Consider the following 27,472-nt stretch of genomic DNA (forward strand, 5'->3'; position numbering starts at 1 on the left):
ATGGGAATTTCCTTGATTCCTGGAATGAGCGTGAAGTAAAATGTTGCACTTTATTTAAGTCTTCCTGGCTGGCATATTCTGTCTTTCCTCTTTTTCTATCTCTTTTCTCCTTCTATCCCTTTTTGTTTTTCTTTTTATTAGATTTTGGAAGATGTCTAATTATATGGGGTAATACCATCTAGATTTTTGGATTGATATCCTTATCTCTTTGAGCGGATACTGCCCCATTGTAGCCTTCATTTCATATTTTTTATACTTTTTAGGGAGGCTATTTTGGAAATTATGTTACGTTTTTCTTTAACTATGGTACAATCTGGAGGGAGTCTTTTTTTTTTTTTTTTTTTATTATCTTTAAGTTTTTGCTTTATCCCACATCAGGTTGCTCGCTGGGCTCGGGAGACCTCTGTTATTCCCGGATCCGGGGAACGATCCTTCTGATGGTGGGGCATTTAATTTGGGTCTTTTAGTTCTCCGGCTCCAGGCTATGTTTGCACCCTCAGGGGCGCTTGGTCCGGTTATTTGGTTTAGTTAGCTCCACCAAACTCTTGTTTCGTTATGTCAATTCCCTCCATCAATGCAGCTACAGTAATTTTAGTTGTCTCCTTTTTACAGTTTTGATGGTTTATGACGTATTGACATCTTTCCTGTACTTTGTCTTTGTCTCTTGCCAAAGATTGTTGCCCTAGCTTGGGCTTTATATTGTACTGTTATGATTTACAATAAAAAAAAAAAAAAAAAAAAAAAAGAGATAGAGAGCTGAATGCTTCCATGGGACATTGTGGAGATGTTTGGGGACCCAGGTGGTAGTGTTGCTTTCCGGTCCTCTAATTGAGGGGTGGCAGGTGGCACTGTCACTACAGAGGTGGATGAAGAGGCCGAGAGGCCCGAGACTGATGCAGAAGAGGAAGCAGGAGGAGCCAGAGACCTTTCTTGGTTTTTGAGGTGTCTACTCCACTGCAGCTCGTGCTTTGCACTTAGATGCCTGGTCATGCAGGTTGTGCTCAGGTTGAGAAAGTTTATGCCTCGCTTCAGGCTCTGATTGCACAACGTGCAAACCACGCGTGTCTTGTCATCAGCACATTGTGTGAAGAACTGCCACGCTAGGGAACTCCTTGGACATGGCTTTGGTGTGCTCGGTCCCTTGTTGCGTTGGGCAGTAGCAGGTGTACTGTCTAGGGGACGGACGCTCTGCTTTGGCACCCTGCTCCCTCTTCTGCTGTGCTGGTGGCTCTGTGCGACCACCGCCTCTTCCTCCGAACTACATGGGTCACCTGCATGAGGTTGATTCCATGTCGGGTCGAGGACCTCATCGTCCTCCACATCATCTTCCACCCAGTCTTCACCACTGCCCTCCTTGTCGGTCTGCACAATTGCAAAAGCACCAGCAGTTGGCAACTGTGTTTCATCATCATCCAAGACGTGCTGCGATGGTCCCCCATTTACTCATCTTGAAATATAAGTGGTTGGGCATCGGTGCACTTAATCTCTTCCACTTCTGGGGCTGGGCTAGGTGGATGGCCCTGGGAACACATGCTAACAGACTCATCAAAAAGAAGAGACTGCTGCATGATTTGGGGCTCAGACTGCTTGGCTGATTTGCAAGGGGGTGAGGTGAAACACTGATGGTGGACATCGGCTGCAGGCGCCAACTCTGAACTTTCAGCACAAGACTGGTTGGAAAAAAATGTGAAGGAACTGGAGGCACTGTCAGCAACCCAATCTACTACCGCCTGTTCTTCTCCTGGCCTCAACATTTGTAGAGCTGGATTAGGCCCGACCAAATAGCGCTGCAGGCTCTGTCGGCTACTCGCACCTGAGAAAGGTGTTTCACTTGTGCGTGTATCTGGCACAGATCGACCACGTCCTCTCCCTGTAACAGGAGCTCCACCAGCAGCACCACGACCGCGGCCACGTCCCTTATTTGACGTTTTCCTCATATTTCTCAAATGTAGGATCTTCCCCTAAATGGGTGTTTTTTAAATACAACAATAGTGTAATATGCAGAGATTCACCTATATATTTCTCTACCTATAGCAAAGAAGCAGGAACCTACCCCTAAACAATGTACTGCACAGACAGTATATCACAGGGGACAGGTGGAGTGCTGGTGAAATAGGCAGAGATTCACCTATGTATTTCTCTACCTATAGCAAGAAGCAGGAACCTACCCCTAAACAATGTACTGCACAGACAGTATATCACAGGGGACAGGTGGAGTGCTGGTGAAATAGGCAGAGATTCACCTATATATTTCTCTACCTATAGCAAGAAGCAGGAACCTAGCCCTAAACAATGTACTGCACAGACAGTATATCACAGGGGACAGGTGGAGTGCTGGTGAAATAGGCAGAGATTCACCTATATATTTCTCTACCTATAGCAAGAAGCAGGAACCTAGCCCTAAACAATGTACTGCACAGACAGTATATCACAGGGGACATGTGGAGTGCTGGTGAAATAGGCAGAGATTCACCTATATATTTCTCTACCTATAGCAAGAGGCAGGAACCTAGCCCTAAACAATGTACTGCACAGACAGTATATCACAGGGGACATGTGGAGTGCTGGTGAAATAGGCAGAGAGTCACCTATAGATTGCTGTGCCTATAGCAAATAGCTGGAACCTCTCCCTCAACTATGTACTGGACACACACAGTATATCACAGGTGGTGACAGGTGCAGTGCTGTTGAAATATACAGAGAGTCACCTATAGATTGCTGTCCCTATAGGAAATAGCTGGAACCTCTCCCTCAACTATGTACTGGACACACACAGTATATTACAGGTGCACAGGTGGTGGCAGGTGCAGTGCTGGTGAAATATACAGATAGTCACCTATAGATTGCTGTCCCTAAAGGAAATAGCTGGAACCTCTCCCTTAACTGTGTACTGGACACACACAGTATATCACAGGTGGTGACAGGTGTAGTGCTTATGAAATATACAGAGAGTCACCTATAGATTGCTGTCCCTATAAGAAAATAGCTGGAACCTCTCCCTCAACTATGTACTGGACACACACAGTATATCACAGGTGGTGACAGGTGCAGTGCTGTTGAAATATACAGAGAGTCACCTATAGATTGCTGTCCCTATAGGAAATAGCTGGAACCTCTCCCTCAATTATGTACTGGACACACACAGTATAACACAGGTGCACAGGTGGTGGCAGGTGCAGTGCTGGTGAAATATACAGAGAGTCGCCTATAGATTGCTGTCCCTATAGGAAATAGCTGGAACCTCTCCCTTAACTATGTACTGGACACACACAATATATCACAGGTGCACAGGTGGTGACAGGTGCAGTGCTGTTGAAATATACAGAGAGCCACCTAAAGATTGCTGTCCCTATAGGAAATAGCTGGAATGTCTCCCTAAACTATGTACTGGACACACACAGTATATCACAGGTGGTGGCAGGTGCAGTGCTGGTGAAATATACAGAGAGTCACCTATAGATTGCTGTCCCTATAGGAAATAGCTGGAACCTCTCCCTAAACTATAAGATGCAGATCTCACAGAAATAAACAGTGCTTGTGTAGATTTCTGAAGCAGGATACACCTCTCTGACACTCTCCCTCAATCAACAGCAGCCTGTCCCTATAGCAAATAGCTGAAAAAAAATCCTAAACTATAAGATGCAGATGTCACAGAAATAAAGAGTGCTTGTGTAGATTTCTGAAGCAGGATACACCTATATGACACTGTCCATCTAATCAACAGCAGCCTGTCCCTATAGCAAATAGCTGAAAAAAATTCCTAAACTATAAGATGCAGATATGTATATTATCCCAGTGAGGGATGGGGCATGGGACTGTACGAATGCTGTGGGATAGTTCTGAGACCACAGAAACCGTACACCAGAAATAGTTTACAGATAAAAAATATATATTTTAATTTTACATATTATATACATACAAACATCGAATAAAATCATATATTAAGTTTCACCAATAGTTGATTGTTGAAATATTATATACAGTGGGGTGTCCAACATGTTTCGCCCATTCGGGCTTCCTCAGGGACGTATGCATATGTATATATAAAAAGATCTCAATCTACAATAAGAAACAAAAATGGTGAAGACATCTTAACCTAATATATATATATATAAATGTATATTGCAAGAGTATTTTACAAAACATATTCATGTTGTTAATAAAATAAGTGTGATTCTATATGTCTAATTCTTTAAGATAATGGAGATAACATACTAGCGAAAAGTCGCTTCTTTTTTGCTGTTCCATAATGGCACCTCTATTCATACAGGAAATTACCGACTTGTGTAAATAATTACCTCCTTGGTGACTTTCTCTCACTGGCCACAGAAAACGTAGACATAAAAACCCCAAAGGTGGGCAACCGGATCAAGGACAGAAAGCACGTAGTGCTAATCCATCCTATTTGGGAGTATAAGGATATTGAGTTAATTATCAATAATGACAATGATCAGAAAAACAAAAAAATTAATTAATTAATTGGATACTTGTAAGGTACTATGTATTGAGAGAGTCGTGATGGTTCAAATGTATATTAGGCTATTTTAATATGTAACATACATCATAAAGAAAATGTGGTATAAGAAAAAAGCAATAATGGATTATATGCACTGGTACAAAGATCTAATAAAGATCTAAAAATTAATGTATTAGTGAATCTGTTACTACCCATGAATGCATCTGTATGGCGTCCAGATTTATTAATCAGGGGCATAAGCCTCCTTGATAGCTACATTAGGTACAATTAATAATGTAAAATATATATGTGTCGCATATTTAGGTGTCCATAGCTAGTAACCATGGATACCATTCGATGGATGTAATCAATGAATGGGTAAGAGAAAAATAATAATTAATAAGAAGTATATATTCAGCATTATATTTTTATTTTTAATAAAATTATATTGTATATTTGTGTAAATGAGGAGCTGTGTAAAATAAATAGAGTATAATGATGGAAAGGGAAAATATAAAAATGTATAAAAACGTAAAAAATATATATGAAATATAAAAAGTTGCTTACTTAATTGAACTCACATATGTTGCTACGATTGGACGTATACATGTTGATAGGAAGCCGTGATTATGCTGGCAGACAATGCACTGATTGTGCACCGCAGCTGCAAGTTGGAACTGTGTAAGATAATCACATAAATGTATAAGCATAAGACAATGATAGAACATCAATGTTCTATGATGTTCTATCATTGTCTTATGCTTATACATTTATGTGATTATCTTACACAGTTCAGATAAACTTCAGACAAACTTGCAGCTGCGGTGCACAATCAGTGCATTGTCTGCCAGCATAATCACGGCTTCCTATCAACATGTATACGTCCAATCGTAGCAACATATGTGAGTTCAATTAAGTATGCAACTTTTTATATTTCATATATATTTTTTAAGTTTTTATACATTTTTATATTTTCCCTTTCCATCATTATACTCTATTTCTTTTACACAGCTCCTCATTTACACAAATATACAATATAATTTTATTAAAAATAAAAATATAATGCTGAATATATACTTCTTATTAATTATTATTTTTCTCTTACCCATTCATTGATTACATCCATCGAATGGTATCCATGGTTACTAGCTATGGACACCTAAATATGCGACACATATATATTTTACATTATTAATTGTACCTAATGTAGCTATCAAGGAGGCTTATGCCCCTGATTAATAAATCTGGACGCCATACAGATGCATTCATGGGTAGTAACAGATTCACTAATACATTAATTTTTAGATCTTTATTAGATCTTTGTACCAGTACATATAATCCATTATTGCTTTTTTCTTATACTACATTTTCTTTATGATGTATGTTACATATTAAAATAGGCTAATATACATTTGAACCATCACGACTCTCTCAATACATAGTACCTTACAAGTATCCAATTAATTAATACATTTTTTTGTTTTTCTGATCATTGTCATTATTGATAATTAACTCAATATCCTTATACTCCCAAATAGGATTGATTAGCACTACGTGCTTTCTGTCCTTGATCCGGTTGCCCACCTTTGGGGTTTTTATGTCTACGTTTTCTGTGGCCAGTGAGAGAAAGTCACCAAGGAGGTAATTATTTACACAAGTCGGTAATTTCCTGTATGAATAGGGGTGCCATTATGGAACAGCAAAAAAGCAGCGACTTTTCGCTAGTATGTTATCTCCATTATCTTAAAGAATTAGACATATAGAATCACACTTATTTTAATAACAACATGAATATGTTTTGTAAAATACTCTTGCAATATACATTTATATATATATATTAGGTAAAGATGTCTTCACCATTTTTGTTTCTTATTGTAGATTGAGATCTTTTTATATATACATGTGCATACGTCCCTGAGGAAGCCCGAATGGGCGAAACATGTTGGACACCCCACTGTATATAATATTTAAACAATCAACTATTGGTGAAACTTAATATATGATTTTATTCGATTTTTGTATGTATATAATATGTAAAATTAAAATATATATTTTTTTATCTGTAAACTGTTTCTAGTGTACGGTTTCTGTGGTCTCAGAACTATCCAACAACATTCGTACAGTCCCATGCCCCATCCCTCACTGGGATAATATACATATCTTTATCTTTAGGGACGGTAATGCTCTTGGCTACTCATTACAATATTTCCTGTGCACACTCTATGCTTAATTAATTTTCTCTCTATAAGATGCAGATGTTACAGAAATAAAGAGTGCTTGTGTAGATTTCTGAAGCAGGATACACCTCTCTGACACTATCCCTCAATCAACAGCAGCAGCCTGTCCCTACCATAGCTACAGCAGAGTGACGAGCCATAAACCATAAGATGCAGATGTCACAGAAATAAAGAGTGCTTGTGTAGATTTCTGAAGCAGGATACACCTCTCTGACACTGTCCCTCAATCAACAGCAGCCTCTCCCTACACTAGCTAATGCAGAGTGACGACCTGTGCTGTGTGCCTCTATCTAATATAGAGGCTGGTCACATGCTGGGTCACATGCTGCACTGGCCAATCACAGCCACGCCATTAGTAGTCATGGCTGTGATGGCTTCCTAGTAACTCTAGTATAACAAATGGCAATCGGCTGCCGTGCAGCGCGCCATAAAATAGCCAAACTCCCAACCCGAACCCAAACTTGTTCCAATTATTCGGGTTCGGGTTCGGGAGCAAAAAAAAAACAAAGTCCGTACCGAACCTGAACTTTACAGTTCGGGTTTGCTCAACCCTAGATATGATCTCTCAGCCCCCAAATGCCTTCTATCAGTTTTGCTACTGCTTTACTGTAGTGTTCCCTCTCTTCCCTTTCTAATTAATTGCCATTAATTCGTTTCTCATTATCAACTATCATTCACTGTAGGTTACCCCAGTCCCTAGCTGCTCCTGATGAGTGGAGATATTCCACGAAACGCATCGAGCATACGAACATATAATATAGCTGTCATGTCACAGTGAAGATGCTTACTACTATGGGCTTGATATTGTCTGAATCATCAATTGTATTTTACTATTCATCATGGTTTATGTCATTCTGGGTCACATTGCTGGTTTCATTGTTCATCATGTGTTATTATGTTTGTTTATGCTACTATTAGAATGCTATATGAGTTACCAATCATGCTTCTGTTATACATTGTAACTCATTTATTGATCTACCCTGTTTACCTACATTGCATTGTGCCCTAGCATGCCATTCATAAATACTTTTTATCATATTGATTGATTCACTCTGCCCTAGTGTTCTGTTAAAATTAAAGTCACAACAACTTATTTTCCCTATTTCATGTTGCCGGGGATGGAGGCTTATGTGCCGGATGGCCATAGCCTCATTTAAAGTCCCACCTTATTAGGTTTTAAATTTAGCAATTTAAACTCCATATTCAAGCGGTTGATAATATTTTGTCGGATTTCAATTCAGGCAACAGTCCCAAGAGGAGAAATATGTGGTCTATGTGTGAGTAACGCCCAAAAAGATTGATAATGTGTGAAGGCTTTAATCCGTTTAGCCGTTTATCCGAAACCCTGAACATTATGGGAGAGCAGACGAATAGTCTGTGAGGAAGATAGTAAACTAGGCATAGGAAGCAATCAGACAATTATCAACAAAAAAACGAACCCACCAATCTGCGAACTGCCGGATCCAGTAACGTTAAGAGAATCTCCAGGTAACCTCAGAAAAAAATGGTGACAGAAAAGGGTAAAACAAAAATAGAGAAAGATAAGAAAAGGATCAGAAAAAACAATCGGGCCAGGAAACCCCCGACACCGAGTACCATGGCAAAAAAATGTAGAAAGCCATGTATAGCAACACTAAAACAAATGAAATGTCTCAGAGCCGAACCTACAGTAAGAGCGCGGAGGAGTCTTTACCAAAAACAGGTAGTGGGAAGAGTCCTTCGAATAAGGAGAGTGCAAAGACGCCCCCCGGCAGTAAAGCCACCAATAGGTACAAACAAGTACATTGTCTGATCCCACAACACCGCCCATGAAAACACATGGAACCATACAATACGATAACTAGTAGATACAACATAACAGTATGCACATTAATATGAAAATGTCCAACCTGAAAGGAAAAAAAGAATAATAATAAAAAAACAAACAAAAAAAGGGGGGAGGGGGAGATAAAAGCTGGAGTCATTAGGCAGCTAACATATACCACATCAGTGTAAAAAAAAAAGGGGGGGGGGGCACAAGCAACGGCTAATGTCCCTTATCAGGACCACTGAGAAGCCGCAGCTCTAAACAAAAATGAAAAAAAAAAAAACATCAGGCATTATGCAACAAGTCCTCAAGATGCATAAGAGGAAGAGGCTGATGTCTTTGTCATCTTCGTCGGCTTTGTCGACCAAAGAGGGGAGAGTGGAGGAGGGGGGTCACTGGATCCAGGCTTATTCCGGGATGAAGGACTGTGGGAAATAAAGCCCAGTCTCAGCAATATCGATTCACCCTCAGTAAATGAAGAGAAGGAGTAAGTCTTGTTGTTAAAGGTGAATTGAAGCTTAAAGGGGTAGTTTCAACTGTAGTGAATATACCGTTGGATCAGCGGCAGCAACAAAGCTTTAAACAAGCGCCTCTTCTGGATAGTGGCCAGAAGTGGCCAGATATTTGAAGCTTGATACCATCTATTTCCAGATCAGGATTTTCCCTGGCATGGCGCATCACTGCTTCTTTGATCCAGAAGAAATGTGGTTTCACGATAACATCCCTGGGGGGGCCATCAGGTTTTGGAAGGATCAGAGCCCTATGTATGCGATCTATTTCCATATGAATGTCATCAATATCAGGCACTGCAGCTTGCATTAGTGAGTAAGTGACTGAGGTTATATCTTTCACATTCTCAGGAATGCCCCTAATACGAAAATTATAGTGCCTGGCACGATTTTCAAGGTCGTCGATCTTAGAGTAGGCTTCCTCAAGGCGATCATTTAAGTTAGTTACCATGTTAGATTTCTGGGACACCCTATGAACCGTGTCATCTACTTTAGACTCAATGCACTCCAGCCGGCACCCCAGTTCCTGTTAATTTTATGTCCAGGGCTAATTTGCTGGTAGCTTTAGCCAATTCTCTCTGTAGCAAATCCACAAAGCGGGCTAAAAGTATTGGGTCCCCTGAATATTGTGGCTGAGCCGATGTGACAGCTGGGGAGTCAGAGGTGCTGTCCTGATCCACTTCCTGGCTGCTAGGCTGGCTGCATAGGATGTCTGCCATCTCCCTGTCTAACAGAGAGGAAGCATGCAAGTCCTGGCTAGTTGATAAGGCCGCAGCCTGTGAGGGAAATTGTGCAGGGCTAGGAGGTGAGCTGTGTACACTGGCAAGCTCACCTGTAACTGGGGAGGACACAGAGCCTGTTTTGGAGCCGCCGTGAGGTTTAGGAACCGTCTTCTGCAAGAGTGATTTCACCTTTTTGGATGTCCCTTGTGTGCTGTAGCCGGTCGCCATCTTAGAATTCCTGCTCATCGTCCGGAACGAATAGCAAGGGTCGCCCTGGGACTTTCCACGTGGCTGGTAAGACATTCAGTGTGTTCCCGGTCCTCACCCCAGGGGATCGGGTGGTCGGATGCAGCGGACGAGGTGCAGGGCTGCTGAATATAGCAGTAACTGCCTGGTGTTTCTGCGGAGCAGCTCAGAGGCACACCCGCTCCAGCCGCGCATGCGCTCTCTTAGTATAGATTTTAAAAGGAATTCCATGGCAATTCTTTTAAAAAAAATGGTGTGGGGCCCACCTGCCTGTTTGGTATACATTTTAAGGGGGAACTCCTCGCCAAATAAAAAAAAAAGGAATGCCCCCTCCCCCTAAATCCATGCCAGGTTCTTTGGGAGCCAGCAATAAATTACAGCCACGAGCAAGGTTAAATATTTTTTTTTCCTTTAGAAATATCATTATTGCTGCAGCATGTTCTATACATCACACAGATACACCACTTTACAGGCAGACTAAAGGGACCCTCAGGCAGGGGAGGGCTGGCAGCCTTCGGCCTGGGGGGCAAGTCCAGTCAAGTGGCCCATTGAACCACCGAATCAGCTCACCATTCATTTACCCATGTGATCCGCTGTGTCCAATCATGGATCACAAGTGTCGCTAATCGCCTCTCCTTGCCTCACACTGACAGAGTGTGAGGAGAGGAGAACCGATCAGTGGCACCTCTTGGCAGGGGAGACCCGTACAGGTAAAAAAGGGCACTGATCATCAGTGCAGCCCCAACAGTGCCCAGCAAGTGATGCCATTCTGTGCCCATCGGAGACACCAATCAGTGCTGCCTTTCAGTGCTTGCCCACCATCAGTGACACCTATCTGTGCGGCATATTAGTGCCTCCACATCAGTGCCAACTAATCAGTGCCGCCTCATCAGTTTAGGAGAAAAATTACTTATTTACAAAAATTCCACATTTTTGGTATTTTTTCATTTTTTAAAGCAAAAAAAAGACAATCAAATGATGTATTGCATGAGAGAATATGTACCAAATGTTTTTGTTTTGTTTTTTTACATTGGAGGAAGAGCAGGTGTATGAAGGGTTTGACTGTTGTATATTTAGGGGAGGGGTAGGTTGCATGGTGATGGTTGCAACCAGGCTGGAAAGGGTGGTGACAATAAAAGAGGGGAGTACACAGTGTATAATGCAGTGTGTGATGGGTGTATACAAGGTAGGACAGGGTGTGATGGGGGGCCATAGCTGTAAAAAGGTGTGAAGTGTGATGGGTAGTGAGAGGTGCGAGGCCTCGTACACACGACCGAACATGTCTGCTGAAACTGGTCCGCAGACCAGTTTCAGCGGACAGATCCGACCGTGTGTATAGCCTAGCAGACAGCATGCTTTAAAACTTGTCTGCTGGAAACCCGTCCGTGCGACATGTCCGCTGGTTAGTACACCTAACCAGCGGACAGAAATCTCCCGCATGCGTCGAATGGATTTGACGCATGCGTGGAAGTATTTTACTTCCTGGTTTGGTGACGTGGCGGCGTCAACGTCACCGCCACGTCACCGCGCTGTCTGTCTGCGGGGATTTCGGTTTGATGGTGTGTACAGCCATCAGACCAAAATCTCCCAGCGGACATGTCCGATGAAAACGGTCCGCGGACCGTTTTCATCGGACATGTTCTATCGTGTTTACAGGGCCTAAAAGTTCTTATGTGACTGGTGTATGCAGAGTATAGTAGGGTGGGATCTGTGGTGAGGGGTGTTGGTAGTGTTGGGGTGTGATTGGTGTATGCAGAGTATAATAGGGTATAATGGGGAGTGTTGGGTGTAGGGTTGGCACATCATGCCTTTAAACCCAAACACACATGAATTACGCAGGTTCTGAGGCTGATTAAGGTGGTAATTAAACTCACTTGGTGCCTTATCTGCATCAAATTAGACTCGGAACCTGTGTAATTAACATGTGTTCGGGTTTAAGGGGATGAGGTGGCAACCCTAGTTGGGTGGTGTCAGGGCTCTACAGGGAGTGGATAGCTGTGCATTAGTCGCCTGTAGTTGAGCAGGTGTAATGGATATGTGCAGGGTATAAGGGAGTACACACAGGGTATGGTGACTAGGGATGAGCTCTGGTGTGTTCACACAGTCCACGTGCAGAGCCCGCCAGGAGGTTGGCACCGCAGTTCGCTAATCACAGGCAGGGAGACATTTCCCAATCTCTGCAGCCGAGCATTGGGATAATGTCTCCCTGCCTGTGATTGGCGCAGCGCGGTGCCGACTTCCTGGCGGACTCTGCACGTGGGCTGTGCGAACACACTGGAGCTCATCCTTAATGCTGACATATAATGCAGTGTACATTGGCCTGAAGGGTAATAGAGAGGTGTGATGGTGGTGACCAATGCAGGGTGGGTGTATGTGGGTGAATGCAGGGTGGGTGAATGCAGGGTGGGTGTATGTGGGTGAATGCAGGGTGGGTTTATGCAGGATGGGTGTATGTGGGTGAATGCAGGGTGGGTGAATGTGGGTGAATGCAGGGTGGGTGAACGCAGGGTGGGTGTATGTGTGTGAATGCAGGGTGGGTGAATGCAGGGTGGGTGTATGTGGGTGAATGCAGGATGGGTGTATGTGGGTGAATGCAGGGTGGGTGAATGCGGGATGGGTAAATGGGGGTGAATGCAGGGTGGGTGAATGTGGGTGATTGCAGGATGGGTGATTGCAGGATAGGTGTATGTGGGTGAATGCAGGATGGGTGAATGCAGGGTGGGTGTATGTGGGTGAATGCAGGGTGGGTGAACGCAGGGTGGGTGTATGTGGGTGAATGCAGGGTGGGTGAATGCAGGATGGGTGTATGTAGGTGAATGCAGGGTGGGTGAATGCAGGGTGGTGGGTGTATGTGGGTGAATGCAGGGTGGGTGAACGCAGGGTGGGTGTATGTGGGTGAATGCAGGGTGGGTGAATGCAGGGTGGTGGGTGTATGTGGGTGAATGCAGGGTGGGTGAATGCAGGGTGGGTGAACGCAGGGTGGGTGTATGTGGGTGAATGCAGGGTGGGTGAATGCAGGTTGTGGTAGTAGTTAGGTTACACTTACCAGCTCCTCTGGGGTTGTTCTCTCTCTCTCGACAGCAGCAACACAGCATAGCACATGTCTCTCCCACAGGTTGTCATCTTCCAGCCCCATCAGACAGCAGCCTGTCACATGAGTCAAGCAGCCTTCTCCCCAAGAGCCCCGTCCCTGTGTACCATACGATGCCCCGCCCACCACGGGTCACATGACACTGACAGCCAATAACGGTGTGATCTCCAGCCATTGTGCGGCGTGCACGGGACTCGGGAGCAAATCTGTGCTAGTACTATAGTCAGACAGACTTGGTACGGTACGGTACTGTACTGCAGGGTCCGCGGCCGACGGCCTATTCTAATCTATTGCAGGCACAGCCGGACATGCGCAGTTCAGAGCTGGCAGTACAGCGGCCCTTTTTACAGGGAATCAGAGCGGCCCGGGAGGAAAGTGCCACTTTGCATCCCGGCCCAGTCCGCCCCTGCCCTCAGGCATGATATTTAAAGGAATATTTCATTTTTATTGTTTCACTTTAAGCATTATTAAAATCACTGCTCCTTAAAAAAGTATTGTTTTAAAAAAATAGTAAAGGCATTTAGTTTCGGCGGGATTTTTTTTTCTCCGTACATACCTTTATGTACGGTGGTGGACTGTGCGCTAGTCTCAGCTTGGGTAATAGAGGATGAGGAGGATGAGGATGGTTTAGTAAGCCAGTCCACCACCTCCCCTGCATGCTTTGGCTGGATAGCACGGGCAACATCACTAAACAGAGAAAAATGTGCCCTGACTGAGGACAGACCATGTCCATCTTTGCCTGTTGGCACAGACACTTCTGGCCTCCTCATAGTGGCATGGAAAAAATGTACCTCCTCTTGTTGGCCTCCCAGACATGATGACCAAATGTAATAGATACTGGGAAATGTGTAATTGGATGCACTTTAGTCAATGAAAAGTGGTGTTTGGTGCACTTTAAATTTTAATTTGGTTTTAATATGACAAAATGTGAACAATTTCAGGGGGTATGAATACTTTTTCAAGGCACTGTCTGTATTATTGTATATCATAGAATATACAGTAAAACCTTGGTTTGCGAGCATAATTGGTTCTAGACACATGCTTGTAATCCAAAGCACCTGTATATCAAAGCAATTTTTTTACAGGGTATAAAAGAGAAGAGAGGCACCTTTAAGTGTAGCAATAAGTTGCTAAATGTTGTACCTTCATTAAATGTAACCATATTGCTACACTTAGAGGCTCCTCTCTTCTCTTTTATACTCAGTTGTGACATGACACTACTCTTATATCAAGACATTGCTTGTATATCAAGGCAAAATGTAATAAAACATTTAGCTTGTCTTGCAAAACGCTCTCAAACCAAGTTACTCTCAATCCAAGGTTTTACTGTATATCATATTCTTCCAATATTCCTGCAATATAACTGAAACCTAGGGAATAAAGCATGGATAATGATATGTTTGTTTTAATGAAGATTAAACATCTTGCATAATGTAATTGCTGCTGGGCTGGTAATATTGCTTTAGCCCATGGCAATCATATTTTAATTCAGAATGTGCCTTAGATGCAGTCTTATCTGATTTGATTAACTACCTTTTAAAATGAGGCATTAATGTCATCATACTTCAGCTCATTATATATCCTCTTAAGTAAAGGAGATCACTGCAAAATTTCTTAGTTTAGATTATTTGAAATCCCATGTTCAGCTGAGTAACTCTTTCTAAAATCAATGGCCCGGATTCACAAAGCACTTGCGCCGACGTATCTCGAGATACGCCCCGTAAGTGCAAATATTCGCCGTCGTATCTGTTCGCCTGACTCAGAAACTAAGATACGCCTGAAAATAGGCTTCATCCGACCGACGTAACTTGCCTACGCCGGCGTAGAGTGGGCGCATATTTACGCTGGACGTATTTGGCACTCCCATTGATTTTCTATTCACATATGCAAATGAGGGAGATACGCCGATTCACGAACGTACGTCCGTCAGACGCAGTGCGCGTAAAGTCATACGTTCGTCGCAAAGTTATGCCCCATAAAGGAGGTGTAACTCAGCAGCATCCATGTAAAGGGAACACAAGCCGACGTATTTTACGTAGTTTACGTAGGACATGAATATGACTAGGCGTAGGTTACGTTCATGCCGTAGGCAGTGATCCGGCATATCTTAGGCAGTTGTTCCGACGTATTTGTGAGCATGCGCACTAGGATGCATCCACGGGACGGCGCATGCGCATTTGGGGCTTCGTATCTGTCTGGCGCTGGGCCCATCATTGGCATAGGGCCACGCCTCATTTGCATGGCTCACGCCCACTTCCACATACGCCGGATTACGCCTAGGAAACCCAGCACAGTTTTGGCACCACTGGCTTTGTGAATCCAGTGCTTGAGTCTCTGCGCTGTGTCGGCGTAGCGTAAAGGAGATACGCTACGGCGGCATAAATATGTGCCGCTGTATGTGAATCCGGGACATTATATTTCCAGCAATTGAGAGCTCTGCAATATATTTTTCAAAAAACAAACATACTGTGCTTATAGTAAAGCTAGTAACTTATGAAAGTTTTAAAACTTTCACTGTTGGCAGAATTAAATATAGGAATATGTTTTCTTTAGCGCTGTGAAATGTTTTCAAATATGTAAGTAATCTTATTTGTCATTTATGCTGAATCGTATTGTCCTAGTCAAAATTTTTCACCTGATGCATATTTTTTCATAAACCATTGATACGAACAAGCATTTTAAGTGTACAGTCCTGGCAGTGCTGTATTTTGGCCTAGGCCGACAAGGCCTAAGCCTAGGGCGGCACTTTGCGGGTAGCGGCAAAAAAGCGGCTCCCGCACGCAGAGCTGCCATCAGGGGATTACATCTAAATCCAGCAGCATTGCTATAGGGGTGCTATAGGGGTGACACCAGGAAGCAGTTGTAGTGGATGCAGTCAGCACCCTCCCATCAGCAAAAGAGTGATCAACTCGGCAGCGTTGCTGTAACAGGGAGAGGAGAGCTGCACAGTGTCTGTATTTCATCCTCTTTTCTCCTGTCAGCTAAACAAGAGAAGAGAGAGAGAGCGACTCAAATCGGGTTCCCCTAAGGTGCCACCCCTCTTCCTGCCCGCTCTTATTTCCTCCCCATTGGCCACAGCAGAGGGTCAATCAGAACACACTTAAGGAAGGGGGCATCATGAGCAACATAGTCCCAGAAGATTGGTGGTGTTCTATGTATCCACAGACAGCAGGAAGGCTACAGTCCCCCAGCATCCATGCACTCTGGGGGGAGAGAGAACCTGGATCATGGCAAAAAGCAGAGTGCTACAGAAGAGAAAAAGACAAGACTTTGCAGGGGGAAGACAAAGAGGGAACCACGTTGGGCCCGCACCACCAGAGAGGGAGCCACATTGTGCCCACACCATAGAGGGAGCCACGTTTTTCCCCACACCACCAGAGAGAGAGAGCCACGTTGTACCCGCACCACCAGAGAGGGAGCTACGCTGTAACTGCACCACCAGAGAAAGAGCCACGCTGCCAAGGACCATTTTTAAGGCAGGGCAAAGGGGGAAGCTTCCCTGGGCCCCATCATTGCTGTGGGGGCCAAAGCAGCTGCTTCATATTTGCCAACTATCCCAGCTTAAATTAATTTATCCCTTGAAGTTTTAGTCCCATGCTGTGTCCCAATATCTGAGTGTAAAGTTATTTTGCTGCTGCCTAGCTCTGCCCTATTGCCATGTACAGATGACTCACCTGCAGACCGGGGGCCAGATTCACAGTGGACTTACGACGGCGTATCTCCACGTAAGCCGTCGTAAGTCGTATGCGCCTGATTCTTAGGCCCCATACACACGGGAGGATTTATCCGCGGATACGGTCCAGCGGACCGTTTCCGCGGATAAATCCTCTCGAGGATTTCAGCAGATTTCTCTGCGATGGAGTGTACTCACCATCGCATTAAAATCCGCGCCGAAATCCTCTGGCGATGACGTGTCGCGCCGTCGCCGCAATTATGACGCGGCGATGTGCGCGACGCTGTCATATAAGGAATTCCACGCATGCGTCGAATCATTACGACGCATGCGGGGGATCCCTTCGGACGGATGGATCCGGTGAGTCTGTACAGACCAGCGGATCCATCTGTTGGGATGGACTCCAGCAGATGGATATGTTCTGCATGTCAGCAAATATCCGATCTGCTGGAATCCATCCCAGGGGAGATATATCCGCAGAAAAAGATCCGCTGGCGTGTACATAGGATAGGATCTATCCGCTGAAACCCATTTGCTGGGATTTATCTGCGGATGGATTCTATGGTGTGTACGGGGCCTTAGAATCAGTTACACATAGATTTGGCCAAGATACGAGCGGAGTAAGTCTCCTACGCCGTTGTATCTTGGGCCGCAAGGGGCGCTTCCGTAGATTTACGAGTCAAATATGTAAATTAGGTAGATACGCCGATTCACGAACGTACTTGCGCCCGCTACGCCGTTTACGTTAGGCTTATGTCTGGCATAAAGTTTCAACAAAAAGGAATTCTGCGCTCATAAAGGTTTACCACTCTAGTTCCACATAATGTTTGTGAGGAATAACATTCAGTAGATCTCAGTTTGTTCGGAAGAACCAGTTCTTTATGTAGAAAAGATAAACAAATGTATACAGCACAACGCAAATTTTTTTTCCCAGTGCCTGCATGAAAACACACACAATCTTTCAGGGCTTCAAGGGTTAAAATTTTGCAATTTTGTTTCCAGCTGCATTCATAGAAAACAACCGTGCTGATTGTAATTGGAGTACATTACCCAGGACGTCACTATGGCGTTTGATGTCACTTCCTAGTTAATATCTGGCATCTGGGCTCCTGGACACTCTCCTGTATGTGTCCAAACGTGCTCCAGCCTCAGTGTTTGCAGCTGCTAGGAGCGCAGCACAGAGATGACAGCCACGGAGAGATGTTCTTCCTGTTGGAACGTGCTGACAAGCAGCAGAGAAAAGTTCAGCCGAATGTTAGGCGCCCTCCAGTGGACAAAGTGCAAATTGCATTGAGGAAAAAAATTAAGTTGTAAATGGCGATTATAAATGAAAATCTTTTCTTGATATTACTGACTTAGGTCTTCCAAAATAAAAGAGGGGTTTTAAAACAGTCCCAGACTATGCGTTTCGCCCTATCCAGGGCTTTGTCACAGTCATTAGGACTCAAAATTGAAAATTTATTTATATAGACTAAAAAAGGGGAGGATTTTAATGAAGGGGAGGGGAACAGGAAATGATGTATCAAAACCGAGAATTTTAACCCTTGACAAGAACATAACATAACAAAAATCAAATATAAGCATACACACACAATTTACATCGATATTTAATTTTTTTTTTTTTTTTTTCCAAAATATTTTATTGGGTTTATAGGAAAATCGTACAACAAATACAAAAGGACTGGGGTACAATGCCTAGTCCAAAAAGAATTATACATAATCCAATGGTGTACAGCATTAACAAACAGGTATATATATTGCATGGACTTGTTCGATTGTTGGACTAGTTTAGGACTATACGACAGACCTCCAGGGAGAGGTAAAGGTAAAGATAAAGGTAAGTAAAGGCTAAAGAAACAAGTAGAGAGAGGGAGGAGAGCGAGAAGAGATCTTTATATATTCTAGATGCACAATAGCTAGAACAATAGCTTAACAATAGCTTAATACCTTGGGTCACCATATGTGAGCTTGAGTCATTAGTCAAAAGCTAAAGGGTAATGGGGGGGAGGGGAAGATAGTTACACTGTGACATCATAGTACCTTGGGTGAGTGGTGGTCACGGAGGTTGGGGAGATGTAAAAGCATAAGAACCTGTGGATAAGGCATTTTTTTCTGAGGTAGATAGGTATTGCAAGATGAAAGCTGACCACTTTAATTCAAACTGGATTTTGGAGAGCGAGGGAGTGGAGCGAGTGTCCATGTTATCTCTGAGTAGCAAAATTTTCAGCTCTTTTATCGTGGCTGATATAGAGGGAGGGGATGGAGTGATCCAGTGTTGGAGGATTGTCCTGCGAGCCGTGAGCAGGGCTAGTAGTATCCATTGCCGCGTGTGTCTGGGCAGGCGGTGGTATATGGAGGCGTGTGTTTCCATGCGGGGGGGGGGGCAACCAAAAAGTAGGAGTGTCGGGTCCATCATGGGGCAATACTGAGTCACTTTGGATACTAGGCGGATAACCGACGTCCAAAATAGCACTATTGGAGGGCAGTTCCAGAGTCTATGTAGAAGCGTTGGTTTGATTGTTAGGCACCAGGGACAGGCCGGGCCTATTTCAGGTGCCTTTGATGCAGAAAACTGGTAGTACGCCCTGTGGATGATCTTGAATTGGGTCTCTCTCCACGACTCGTTTTGAATGACAGACCTGGTAAGACTGTACCCATGTATGATGTCATCCACTTCCACAATACCGGGCAGGTCTTTGGCCCATGACGACATGGAGGTTTTTTGTAGGGGTACTGACAGTTTACCAAGCAGTGGAGTGTATATGTCCGATATTGAGTAGGTACCATTTTTAACAAGGGTATCGATGAATGATGCTCGGAGGCGAACAGATTTATTCGGGCATATCTTGTTTATAAAGGCTACATATTGCATGTATGGGAAGTAGTGGTTTTGGGGGAGGTGGAATTCCAGTGACAGCTGGGAGAACAATTTGATAGTGCCTGTGGCATCCCGGAAAAGGGAGTGAATCTTATCTAGACCTTTGTACCTCCATTTAGAGAAGGGCTCGTACTGGAGACTGGGTGTAAACATTGGATTCCCATAAATCGGGAGGTGTTTAGAAAATAGTGGAGATAGCCCCAGTTTTTTTCTGACTTCTCGCCAGGCCACTAGGGTGTCTCTGAAGAGCAGGTTATGTTTGATTGACACTGGTAGTTTCTGAAGTGGGCTATGGAGTATAGCCGCTAAGTCAGAAGGCCTGACCAACGATGACTCAAGGCTGAAGTTAGAGTATTTGGAGGAACCCAGTATCCAGTCCAGCCCGACCCTCAGTAGGCAGGCCAAATTATATAGCCGTATATTGGGAAGACCCACTCCACCCTCACTCTTCGGGAGAAACAGTTTGGTCAGAGCTATTCTCGGCTTGGCTTTTTTCCAAATAAATTTGGTTATGGCTTTGTTTAATAATTGGATATCCTTATGTTTCAGCAGTAAGGGCAGTGTCTGTAGGGGATATAGTAGGCGAGCAAAACTGACCATTTTAAATAATGCACATCTCCCGAAGAGAGAGAGAGGAAGATCCATCCAAGTTTCAAGTTCAGCCACCAACCTATTAATCAAAGGAGGATAGTTCAGAGTGTATAGAGAAGACGGTGTTTTGCCAATCCGCAAGCCTAGGTATGTTATATAGGTACTCGCTATTCTTAAAGAAGGGGGGGGGTGGGCGTGGCGCAGGGGGGTGATACCTAAGGGGAGAATCTCGCTCTTCGAGAAGTTAATTTTGAGTCCCGAGCACTTACGGAAGTCTCCAAAAATATCTTGTATGGCCGGTATGTCCGTGTGGGGAGATGAAGTAAATATCAGTATGTCGTCTGCGAAGAGAGCTACTCTTAATTCCTCCTGCCCTATGTGAAGCCCATGCAATAGAGGGGACAGAGAAAGAAGGCGAGATAGGGGTTCTATAGCGAGGTTGAAGAGCAGAGGGGAAAGAGGGCACCCCTGCCTCGTTCCTCTGTGTAGACGGAAGGGTGGGGACTGTATGCCTGCTGCAGTGACCGTGGCGGAGGGGGCTGAATATACGTTTTGGATGAAGGAATAGAACGACCCCTTCAGGCCCAAACGTTGCATAACCAGAGAAAGCCACTCGAAACTGACGTTATCGAATGCTTTCTCCGCGTCAAGGGTGACTATCGCTGCATCGTCAGAGGGGTGTGTCTGTGCATATTCGAGGGCCATCAGTACTTTACGGATATTAGCCGCGGCGGATCTGCCTTTTGTAAATCCTGATTGGGCGTTATGTATAAGTGATGGCATAATATCTCCCAGTCTGGTGGCTATAATCTTAGATAATATCTTGGAGTCTACATTTAGTAATGAGATGGGGCGAAAGGATCCTGGGTCTAGCGGGTCCTTCCCTTTCTTCGCAATAAGTTTGATATTGGCCAGGTGTCCCGTAGGAAGATACGGTCCCCCTGCCCATATGTGATTGAAAACCGTGTGGAGAGTGGGTAGAAGGTCTGGGTTCAGGAGTTTGTAGAATTCGGGTGTGTACCCATCTGGTCCAGGCGCCTTTCCATTAGAAAGACCTCCCAATGCCTGTTTAATTTCTGTCAGGGATATGGGCGCATTTAGTTGTTCTAGTTGTTCGGGGTCTATCAAGGGAAGTTTAGTGGTTTTTAAAAGGGTTTCGGCCAGATCCCTATCTACCGGTTCTGCGCTATACAGTGTGCTGTAGAAGTTTTCCAATGTCCTATTGACATCTTTGGGTGTTATGGAAAGAGAGCCATCGGGGTTCCTAAGCTTGTCAATGTGTGTCGGCGTGTAGGGGCCCCTAGTGAGTCTGGCTAGGAGTTTGCCTGCTTTGTTCCCAAATTTGTGGAAAAGCAATTGTGCTGCTGATTGTTTTGTTTTTTCCACTTTTTCCGCCCAATTATCAAATCTTTCTTTGGATGTTACCCATTCCTTAAAGTTGCTGTCTGTGCGGTTGTTATTAAGGTTTTGCTGTGCTATGCGCAGTTGGTTATTCGCTGCCACGAATTGCCTTTGTGCGTTCTTTTTGTACCCCGCTGCGTATGAGATAATCCTACCTCTCATGTAAGCTTTACCCGCTTCCCAGAGTAAGTTAGGGTTGTCCATGTGTTGGGCATTGTCACGTGAGTATTCCGCCCAAGCTGCGGTCAGCATAGCTTTAAAATCATCATCATGGGCTAGATAGGCTGGGAATCTCCATTGAGGGGGAGATGTAGTTGGCCTAAGATAGTTGAGTGAAATCGCGATTGGGGAGTGGTCAGAGATCACCAAGTCGTGTATGATCGTGTCATGTATGCGTGGTAGGAGAGCATGTGTGCACAGAAAGTAGTCAAGTCTTGCAAAAGTCTTGTGAACTGGTGAGTAGAAAGTGAAGCCTGTGTCTATGGGATGCTGCAGCCTCCACGTATCAATAAGGTTCATTGCCTGTGTCATATGCCATAGTGGGGTGGGTCGGGGGGAATGGGATGCTCGAGGTTGTAGTCTAGGTCCGGACCTGTCTTCCTGGTCATTGAGAGTCGAATTGAAATCACCCCCCACAAGATGAGGGGTGGAGTCATGTAGTTGTAGGAGTGGTGTCAATCGTGAGAAGTATTCCTGGTCAGGAGAGTTGGGGGCATAAATGTTGGAGATCCGAATGTCTCCTGTGGGGAGTCTAAGAAGTATTGATGTACATCTCCCTTCTGAGTCATTGGTGGTAGTGATTAGGTCATAAACCAGGTTTTTATGTATCAAAATAAGCGTGCCTGCCTTACGGTTGATCGAAGTCGATCCCACCACTTTCCCTACCCACAGTTTTTTCATTCTAAAAAAATCCTTATCTTCTAGGTGTGTTTCCTGTAGTAAAGCTACATCTGCCTTTAAACGTTTAAGGTGTCTGAGTATTTTCATTCGCTTTGTCGGTGCTCTTAACCCTTTGACATTCCAGGAAATTACTTGTAGTTGGGTCATGGTGAATGTGGTGTGGGGGTAAAGATGTAGAGATTTATAGTGTTCTTACCCTGTTTCCGAGAGGTGGCTTCAGGTGTGGATGGTAGAAGGAAGCTTTCAGACTCACATTTGCATTGGCTAGACCGTCTTCTCATGGGAAAAGGAAAGGTGTCAAGAGAGACAGAAAGGAAAATAGAAGAAAGAGAAATTAACTTCAACACAACCATACAGTAATCAACTGACTTCGCTTTTTTCCGTATGTACTCTCCCCACCGGACGTACCACTACACCGCCAGTAGGGGGGGCAAATTGTACTGGCATAGCCATATTCATGTGAAAACCTTGCAATCGCCTGTTTACGGGTCTCGGACTGGTTAATCATTAATTATGATTGCGGGCTATCGTGTGATAAGAGTACATACCTACTGAATGCTAAGAGGGAGGCACCCTTGGCGGGCCCAAAATACAAACCTAACACTTCGGCATCAGCCGTAGTAGCCCTGCCTGTAAACTATGAGGTGGGCAGCTTTGACAACTCAGATGCCATCGGCTAAATAAACAATATTGCTTAAAAACAGAGGAAAATAAAAGAAAAATGTAACAAATTAACTGAGCTAACGATCACAATGCCATAACAGGCTGCAGGTATTCTGTCGATTTTGCAGCATGGCGCTTAGGGTGGAGACCCCAGGATGTGTATCTGGGTGTTAGTGCGCGCTGCAACGGCCCTGCAGTATTGGCATCAAAATAGCCCCGTAAGGAGATGGGGACATAAAAGGAGCAAATAAAGGATCAAGACAGACGATCTGTTGGTATCTCAGAAGGAGTGGGTGAAAGTCATCCGGATCCTTGGTGTTCAGATGTCTGCGTTGGCTTGAGGCGCTTCGGTGGTTCCTTGCGTGGGCTTCTCTGTTCCCTTGGGCCCTGTTTCACTTGGTCTGCATATGTGCTTGAGGGCTCTTGCGCGATGGACAACGATTGCAGGAATGCTCTGGCCTTCTCAACCGATTGGAGTGTATGTTGTTTTCCATCTGGAGCTTGTAAACGTAGCACCGCTGGGTAGGCCAGCGTGAAGCGGAGACCTTTTTTATATAGCTCAGCGCAGATAGGTTGGAAGTCTTTCCTTTTGCGCGATACCTCTGCTGAATAGTCGGCAAATAGCAGAATTTTGTGTCCCTCAAACTCCAGCGATCTGGACTTGCGAAAGGCCTGTAGCAACTCCGTTCGGTCAGCGTAGTTCAGGAACTTGGCAATAACGGGTCTGTGTCGGGCCTGGTCTTCAGATTGCGCGCCAATGCGATGCGCTCTTTCCACCACGCATCTGTGGTTAAGGCCTAAAATCTGCGGCAAGGCCTCTGCACAAATGTCCATCAGGGAGCCTTGTTTGTGCGACTCAGGGAGGCCTATTATGCGTAAATTATTTCTTCTGGAGCGATTCTCGAGGTCCTCCATGCGCTCGTGTAGGATCTGCTGGTCCTGGGTGAATCGCTCCAGGGCTGTCTCCATACTATGCTGGTCTTCCTCTACCGAGGACACCCGGTGTTCTATTGTGTCTAGCCTTGTGGAGTGCTCTCCCAGCTCTCTCCTGAGCTGTTGTATGCCCTCCGCTACCGCCCTGTCCACCGCCGCTGTAATAGTGGGTGAGAGCAGCGCAGCCACTGCTTTTGCAATTCGTTCATGGGTGCTAGCGTGGTCCAGCATAGCGGGGAGTGAGGTGTCCATACCTTCCGGTTGGGGTCCACTGTCCAGCTGAGGACTGAAGGAGCCTGGCTGCGGGCCTCCGTGGGTCGAGGTAGTGCCGCGTGTGACCTCTGCAGCGGCCATGTTGCCCAGGGTCGAGGCCTCCACTGTTGGTTCCGTGGCGCCCGATCCCCTGGCCGCTCGGGCTTGAGTGAGGTATCTCTCCATCCGCTGGGGTTCCCGCGGGATGTGGGGATGTATATCTCCGTAGTCCGGGGCTATGCCGGGGCTTTGTAGGCAGAATTATCTGGCGGTGAGTGCGGAGCCTCCGGAGCTAGCGTCTCCTACATACGGCGCCGGAACCGGAAGTACAAAATTTTTAAAAATTATTCTCATATACTTTTAAAATCATGAATGTAAAAAGACAATGCTATTTTTGTCTCAGTGTAAAATAATACACTCTCTCATTATATATGGTACCAACATACCTATATAGGAGCCCTCTAGTGGTAGAACATAAAATATATTGCTAAAATATTCAATAGAATAAACATATGATTAAAAAGTCAGAAAGAAGATAATTTTTTGATTAGATGAGAACATTGACCTCAATTTCCTCATTTAACCCCTTGGGTGCCAAACAATCAAATCTATGTATCCAAAAGACCTCCCTTCTACACAGAAGGGAGAATATTTCAGTCAGGGTTCCTTTTGGAATGTGCTCTATTACAAAGACTTCTAGGTGTTTGAAGTCCTTGTTATGACAAAGATTAAAATGCCGGGGAACACTATGTTCTGTACATCCCTTTTTAATTAGGCGATGGTGATCCCCGACTCTGGCACGTAGTGCCCTAATAGTTCGGCCTACATAAAAGAGGCCACAGGAACACCGTAAAACATAGACTACAAATTCTGTAGAGCAAGTTACAAAATGTTTAATGTTTAGTAATTTTCCAGAAGGTAAGTGTATTTTATCTGTGCCATGGGTAAAAAATTGGCACGTCAGACACACCCGTTTTTTGCACTGAAAAATCCCTTTATGGTCATTAAAATAGCTTCTAATATCCAAGGGAGAGCCTGATGGTTTCTTTTGAATTTTGCTCGGTGCTAAAATATTTTTAATTGTACGGGCCCTCCGAAAAGTAACCTGCGGGGTGGCTGGAAGTATTGGAGCCAATCTTTGATCTAAATGCAATATTTTAAAATGTTTCTTAATAATGTCAGCCACTGATTTATAGCAATCATTATAGGTAGTCACAAATCTTGTGGTATTTTCATTGACTGGATGTTTTTTGGTCAGTGTTGCCTCAGGTGGTTTTAGAAAAGAAGAAAAAGTTTCATTGACTAAGTTCTCAGGATAACATTTTTCCTCAAATTTCTTTTGCATTAGAATACTCTGTTCAATATATTCCTCATCCTGGGTACAGTTCCTTTTCAGTCTATTGAATTGTCCTTTTGGAATATTCTTCTTCCAGACAGGATGATGGCAGCTATCGTAGTGAAGATACGAGTTGCCATTAGTTGGCTTATTGTGATTTTTAGTTATTATTTTATCTTGTTCGTGTTTTACCACTAGGTCCAGAAAGACTAATTCATGGGGATCTATGACGTATGTGAAGGTTAGATTAAAAGTGTTAGAATTACAATATAGAACAAAAGAAAGGAAAGTCTCCATAGTCTCCAAATTAAAATCATGTCATCAATATAACACCCGAAGTAAACTATGAATTCTGCGAAGGGATTATTCTGCCAGATGTTTTCATCTTCCCATTGACCCATGGTTAGGTTGGCATATACAGGTGCATAATTAGCTCCCATCGCAGTCCCCTTTAATTGTAAATAAAACTGCTCGCAAAACGTGAAGTAGTTGTGCTTTAAACAAAACTCAACTGACTCCAGTAAAAACTGAGACTGGAGAGAATTGAAGTCTCCACTCTTATTTAAGAAGTATTGAACCGCTCTAATTCCAACCTCATGAGGAATAGAGGTATAGAGCGACGCTACATCCAGGGAAGCCCAAAAATATCCTGGTTCCCATCTGTAGTGTTGGAGAGCGTCTATCACTTCTTTGGAGTCTTTTATATATTATGGCAGTTGGAGAACAAGGGGTTGTAGCATGTGGTCAATATACATGGAAAGACCACAAAGAAAACTATTCGTGCTAGCTATAATTGGGTGGCCCGGGGGATCTACAAGTGATTTATGAATTTTAGGTAAGAAATAAAAATGTGGGGTGCTGCATTCGAACGGGAGAAAAAATTGCCTCTCTCTCTTCGTAAGCACACCGTTTCCCCATGCTGTATATATGAGGGTTTTTAGTAGCTGCTGGTATTCCGGGAGGGGGTCTTTGGATAATTTTAGATAGGTATCAGTGTCCGCTAAAAGACGACTAGCCTCCTTCAAGTAGTCTGTCTTATTTTGGATCACTATACTTCCCCCTTTGTCCGCCTGTTTAATAATAATATCAGCATTATTTTTTAGGGCTTTAAGAGCTAGATTCTCCTCAAGTGTTAGGTTTAGGTATTTTGTATTCTTCGGTTTTTCACATAGGACTACCAAATCTTTGTAGACCGCTTGGTAATAGGTCTCAATGTAAGGTCCTTTTGATGAACTAGGATAAAATGTGGATTTTGGTTTAAAAGTGGTAGTTTGCATAGAGGGTTCTATCTGCGACATAGCGACATCGCCCTCTGTGTGGCCCTCCTCCCAGAGTTCTTCAAGAATTTGAAGTACCTCTTCCTCAGGCATAATTGATGGTGAGGGTATTGGTGCCGCCGATTGACTGACATAATTACGATTTTGGTTCACCAAAGGGTTAGTGGCAAAATGGCGCTTCAATGTGAGCTGTCGAATGAAAACATGTAAGTCCTTAAATAATCCAAATTTATTTGGGCCACTGGAGGGTGAAAAACTTAGCCCTTTTTGTAGGACCCGAGTTTCAAATGGGGAGAGTATGTGCGACGAGAGATTGTAGATTTTTATGGTGTCAGTACTTGGTTCCTTTCTACTCTCTCTATTTTGTTGTCTCTTCTGTCGGGTCCCTGCTCTAGTTTTCTCTTTTCTTTCCCTCCCTTTGGAGGTAATTTCTGAAAATTTTGATCAATAGATAATGAATCTCCTAGTGGGGGGTCCAATTGTGACGGAATGGGAATCAG

This window comes from Rana temporaria, chromosome 6, assembly GCF_905171775.1.
Source record: "Rana temporaria chromosome 6, aRanTem1.1, whole genome shotgun sequence".
Lineage (NCBI taxonomy): Eukaryota > Metazoa > Chordata > Amphibia > Anura > Ranidae > Rana > Rana temporaria.